Source organism: Schistocerca piceifrons, chromosome 7 (genome assembly GCF_021461385.2).
Source record: "Schistocerca piceifrons isolate TAMUIC-IGC-003096 chromosome 7, iqSchPice1.1, whole genome shotgun sequence".
Lineage (NCBI taxonomy): Eukaryota > Metazoa > Arthropoda > Insecta > Orthoptera > Acrididae > Schistocerca > Schistocerca piceifrons.
Window position 1 is genome coordinate 370,306,489 of NC_060144.1, and position 5,901 is coordinate 370,312,389.

General features: G+C 50.9%; 1 non-coding gene across 1 annotated transcript; it reads left to right on the plus strand.

Moving 5' to 3' along the window:
* Positions 1-5,495: 5,495 nt before the first annotated feature.
* Trnat-ugu lies at positions 5,496-5,570 on the plus strand. Its single transcript has one exon. It is a non-coding gene; the product is annotated as a tRNA-Thr (tRNA).
* The last annotated feature ends 331 nt before the right edge of the window (positions 5,571-5,901 follow it).

A 5,901-nucleotide genomic window follows, 5' to 3' on the forward strand; every position in this document is an offset into this window, starting at 1 on the left:
TCCTGACGAATGCTGTGCTGTTCATCTCGGCGCCCTATATATACTAGCCGTTACCCCCTCCACCGTTCCTCTCCTGGTGTCATTGGTGCGGCCGACGCGGCGGCTACTGGAGGTGGTGGGGGAAGCGGCGCATGGGTCTGAACTGGGGTCTGCAGTCTCCCTGCTGCCGCCGTCGGGGACGGTCCTCGATCTGTGGGACCGCATCTTTAGCCGGCCGTGGTGGCCGTGCGGTTCTAGGCGCTGCAGTCCGGAACCGCGGGACTGCTACGGTCGCAGGTTCGAATCCTGCCTCAGGCATGGATGTGTGTGATGTCCTTAGTTTAGTTAGGTTTAAGTAGTTCTAGGGGACTGGTGACCTAAGATGTTAAGTCCCATAGTACTCAGAGCCATTTGAGAGCCAACCGCATCTTTCTCTCCAGGCTGAGTGCAGGGTTCCAACCCTGACTAAGTTGATGGCCGCTGTCTTTATTAATCAGATCGTCCTGTAGTCGGATTTCGATGGCCTCTTTGGTAACGCAGTCCCAAAAGTAGGAGGATTGACGGAGTATTTTTGTTTTTTCATAGTCCATAGTGTGGCTAGTCTTTATACAATGGTCATCCACAGCTGATTCAGTGGCCTGGCGTAATCCGGTATGGCGCTTGTGTTCGCGGCACCTCTCTTCTACAGTGCGGACTGTCTCCCCAATGTATGATTTCCCGCACTGACAGAGAATTTGATAAACGGCTGGTTTTCGAAGGCCTAGGTCATCTTTCACTGAACCCAGTAAGGTTTTTGCAGGGGGTCGGAATACACATTTCACATTGTGTTTCCCCAGGATTCTACCGATTTTTCTTGAGATGTTTCCGACAAACGGAATGCACGCCAATGACTTGTGTTCTTCTGTTTCTTCTTCTTGTTCTCTTGGCGCAGTCTGTCTGAGTGCGTGTCTTATTTGCTTCTGGTTGTACCCATTTTTCCGAAATGTTGTCTCGAGGTGCTGGCTTGTTCTAGTGCCTTCTCATCGACATTCTCCATGAAAAAGTTGGCTACAACCGGCGAAAGCGGGCATCCCATGGCGATGCCATATGTCTGTTCATAATAATTTCCGTCGAACAGGAAGTATTTTGAGGTGAGCACGAACTCGAAGAGCCTTGTTAGGTTGTTGTCGAATTTCTTGCTTATCAGATCGATGGAGTCTTTCAGTGATACCCTAGTGAAGAGGTACACTACGTCGAAGCTCACTAACAGGTCGCTATCCTGGAGCCGAAGCTCTCGTATACGTTACACAAAGTGGATGGAATTGCGGATGTGGTGTTCGCATTTTCCCACAAATGGACTAAGGAGACCCGTCAGGTGTTGGGCCAGTTCATAGGTTGCTGCTCCTATGCTGCTGACTATTGGACGCATAGATGTCCCATCCTTGTGGACCTTTGGTAGCCCATACAGTCGTGTCGGTGCAGCCGCTCGTGGTCGAAGTTTCTTGACAGTTTTTCCATCAAAGGTACTGCGAAGAAGTTCAACGGTTCTTCTTTGAAGGGGACTTTTCGGGTCTCCTTCTATCCTTCTGTACGCTGCGTTATCGAGACGTTCGTACATTTTTCTCTTATATTCTGAGTGCAGGAGCAGTACTGTAGCATTGCCTTTGTCAGCAGGCAAGACCACCAACTCAGGATCGCTGCGTAACTCTCGCATGGCCGCTCTCTCCTCCTTCGAGATGTTCTGTTTCAGTGGAGCGGCCCTGGTGAGCGCACGGTACGTTTCACGACGTATTTCGTCTGCTTCATTGGCTGGCAGAGTGTTGGTGGCCTGCTCCACACTGCTTGTAATGTCCACAATTGGTTGAGATGTCGGGGCGAAGTTGGGTCCTATCTCGAGCACCGACATTGCTGCGTCATTGATCGTTCTTCCTGTAAGGTTGATGACAGTACGCTTAGGTGGTTCTTGCGTAGTCTTCTGTCGTGCCACAAGGCGTTCAAACTTCGATGCCTGCTTACTTGTAGCTTTTCTTCATACGCCGTCTGCTTGTGTCCAGGTGGCAGCGTCAGCCCATCCCCATGATATGGGAGATATAACTGAAGATTTCCTGAGATGGACATCTAGCAGTTTCTTCGAAGTGTCATGCAGGCAGCGGCGAGTATAATGAATTCTCTCTCTTATCGGCGCTAAGCTGGCTCGTCTCATGATTCGCCTGGCCGCTGCAGTCCTTATGTGGTGAGTTATCTTGGCGAAAGGCGGCACGACAGTACCGTCTCGGCATCTAAGCAGGAACGCAAGTGAGCACAGCAGTCGCTCCTTCTTGTTCCGCAGCTTGTCCAGCATCTTCATCTGTTGAAGCATTTCCTCCCCGTAGAGGTACTTGATATGCGATCTGAATTCAAATTGGAAATACGCCGGCAAAACTGCAGATCGCATATCAAATACCTCTACGGGGAGGAAAAGCGCCATACCGAATTACGCCAGACCACTAAATCAGACGTGGATGACCATTGTATAAAGACTGGCAATACTATGGACTATGAAAAAACAAAAATACTCCGTCAGTCCTCCTACTTCTGGGACTGCGTTACTGAAGAGGCCATCGAAATCCGCCTACAGGACGATCTAATTAAAAAAGACAGCGGCCATCAACTTAGTCAGGTTTGGAACCCTGCACTCAGCCTGGAGAGAAAGATGCGGTCCCAGAGATCGAGGACCGTCCCCAACGGGGGCAGCAGGGAGACTGCAGACCCTAGTTCAGACCCAGGCGCCGTTCCCCCACCAACTCCAGTAGCCTCCGCGTCGGCCGCACCAATGACACCAGGAGAGGAACGGTGGAGGGGGTAACGGCTAGTATACATAGGTCGCCGAGATGAACAGCACAGCATTCGTCAAGAACCACCTGAAGACGGCAGCGTGTACGTCTGCCGAAATATTGTGGAGAAATTACGACGCTACCAGGTCGGATACCCGAGAACTGTTCAAATTGGAAATACGCCGGGAAAACTTCAGATCGTATATAGTTCAATGTTGTTCAAAACGCGTGCACCACCTGCTACAGCACCTGAGCAACGGGCCGGACCACCATGCATTGATGGCAGCCTGCTTGTGGGGCTAACGGCTCACATGCAGCTTGCCTTTGGGGCTGGTTCTTCCCACACAACGCCAGAGGCCTTATTACGTCGTACGTGGAATGTCCTGCAGTGCTTCAAGGTGATCAGAAGTACATTTCGGAATTCAGCTTTCTTTACACTTTCAGTTAATCTGTAATCCACGTTACTGTTACCTTTTCTAAATCTTCCATAGCAGATGTGTTGTATTTATTGCTGTTTGATCTATACGTGAAATATTCATTCTTGCTACTGTTCATTTGATCCTTATATCTGTTAATATTTAGAGATCTCATTCTGTGTCATTAGGTTTATTTTTATTAGTTTGTGGTATGTTAATACCTATTTCATTTCATTTTATCCTACACATCTATGTTCAATAAGCAAATTCAGAAAACGAAATGAATTTTACATTTAAAACGGCGCTCTAATGTTCTGAGACAGGTATGTAGATTAAACATGTTTGGTAGTTGCATACCGAATATTCTTCTAACTTACTTAGCAAAACACAGAATAGCCACATCATGACAAATGCCCATTGCGAGATGGAATGACGCCTGGGGACATTATGCACACGTGACTTGGTAAGGAAATTAGAAGGTGTCCGACCCAGAGGTATACACAAACAAGTCCGTGTAATGGAAGAACTCTACATTTTATATTTTTGGGTAAATACGCACTCGGCAGAGACTCTCTCCAAGATGTGATCCTCACCGTTTATGAACAGTATACTTATATGAATATGGTGTTTGTTCTTTCGGACATGTCCGAAAGAACAGACACCATATCCATATAAGTATATACACTCCTGGAAATGGAAAAAAGAACACATTGACACCGGTGTGTCAGACCCACCATACTTGCTCCGGACACTGCGAGAGGGCTGTACAAGCAATGATCACACGCACGGCACAGCGGACACACCAGGAACCGCGGTGTTGGCCGTCGAATGGCGCTAGCTGCGCAGCATTTGTGCACCGCCGCCGTCAGTGTCAGCCAGTTTGCCGTGGCATACGGAGCTCCATCGCAGTCTTTAACACTGGTAGCATGCCGCGACAGCGTGGACGTGAACCGTATGTGCAGTTGACGGACTTTGAGCGAGGGCGTATAGTGGGCATGCGGGAGGCCGGGTGGACGTACCGCCGAATTGCTCAACACGTGGGGCGTGAGGTCTCCACAGTACATCGATGTTGTCGCCAGTGGTCGGCGGAAGGTGCACGTGCCCGTCGGCCTGGGACCGGACCGCAGCGACGCACGGATGCACGCCAAGACCGTAGGATCCTACGCAGTGCTGTAGGGGACCACACCGCCACTTCCCAGCAAATTAGGGACACTGTTGCTCCTGGGGTATCGGCGAGGACCATTCGCAACCGTCTCCATGAAGCTGGGCTACGGTCCCGCACACCGTTAGGCCGTCATCCGCTCACGCCCCAACATCGTGCAGCCCGCCTCCAGTGGTGTCGCGACAGGCGTGAATGGAGGGACGAATGGAGACGTGTCGTCTTCAGCGATGAGAGTCGCTTCTGTCTTGGTGCCAATGATGGTCGTATGCGTGTTTGGCGCCGTGCAGGTGAGCGCCACAATCAGGACTGCATACGACCGAGGCACACAGGGCCAACACCCGGCATCATGGTGTGGGGAGCGATCTCCTACACTGGCCGTACACCACTGGTGATCGTCGAGGGGACACTGAATAGTGCACGGTACATCCAAACCGTCATCGAACCCATCGTTCTACCATTCCTAGACCGGCAAGGGAACTTGCTGTTCCAACAGGACAATGCACGTCCGCATGTATCCCGTGCCACCCAACGTGCTCTAGAAGGTGTAAGTCAACTACCCTGGCCAGCAAGATCTCCGGATCTGTCCCCCATTGAGCATGTTTGGGACTGGATGAAGCGTCGTCTCACGCGGTCTGCACGAACGCTGATCCAACTGAGGCGCCAGGTGGAAATGGCATGGCAAGCCGTTCCACAGGACTACATCCAGCATCTCTACGATCGTCTCCATGGGAGAATAGCAGCCTGCATTGCTGCGAAAGGTGGATATACACTGTACTAGTGCCGACATTGTGCGTGCTCTGTTGCCTGTGTCTATGTGCCTGTGGTTCTGTCAGTGTGATCATGTGATGTATCTGACCCCAGGAATGTGTCAATAAAGTTTCCCCTTCCTGGGACAATGAATTCACGGTGTTCTTATTTCAATTTCCAGGAGTGTAGTTCTGGCAATACCGGCCACGACCTTCTTTTTCTGTGCGGATACACACATATTCCCCGATCTCTTACGGGACTTGGTAAGAATGTCTTCCACGAGTAATGAGTGTGCTGGGGTTGGACACTACGAATGTAGTGTTTGGACATACAAGGTGAAAATGTGGGTCTCGCGGGAGGCGTGCGCGAGATAGTCCCTGCAGTCGCGCTATCCCCTGCGCTCTTGGTGGCTCAGGTGGATAGAGCATCTGCCATGTAAGCAGGAGATCCCGGGTTCGAGTCCCGGTCGGGGCACACATTTTCGCCTGTCCCCGTTGATATATATCATCACCTGTTAGCAGCCGAAGGTATTAATATAATTCTAATTTACGAACAGAGCTGAGTCGCACTCCGCATGCGCGCCAGTGGCAGGGCACACGTTTCTCGAGATATTGCCGAACTAAGCAGTTCCACATATGCCTCGCGACGTCATTTTCCAGCAGGAAGCAGCCCCGCCCCACCATCATATTACGTTAACACACATTTCTTCATGAGACGTTTGCCTGGGCATTGTATTAGAAGGGGTTTCCCATTGCCTGTCACCCCCCCCCCCCCCCTGTCCACGGCATGCATGGGAGTTTATCAA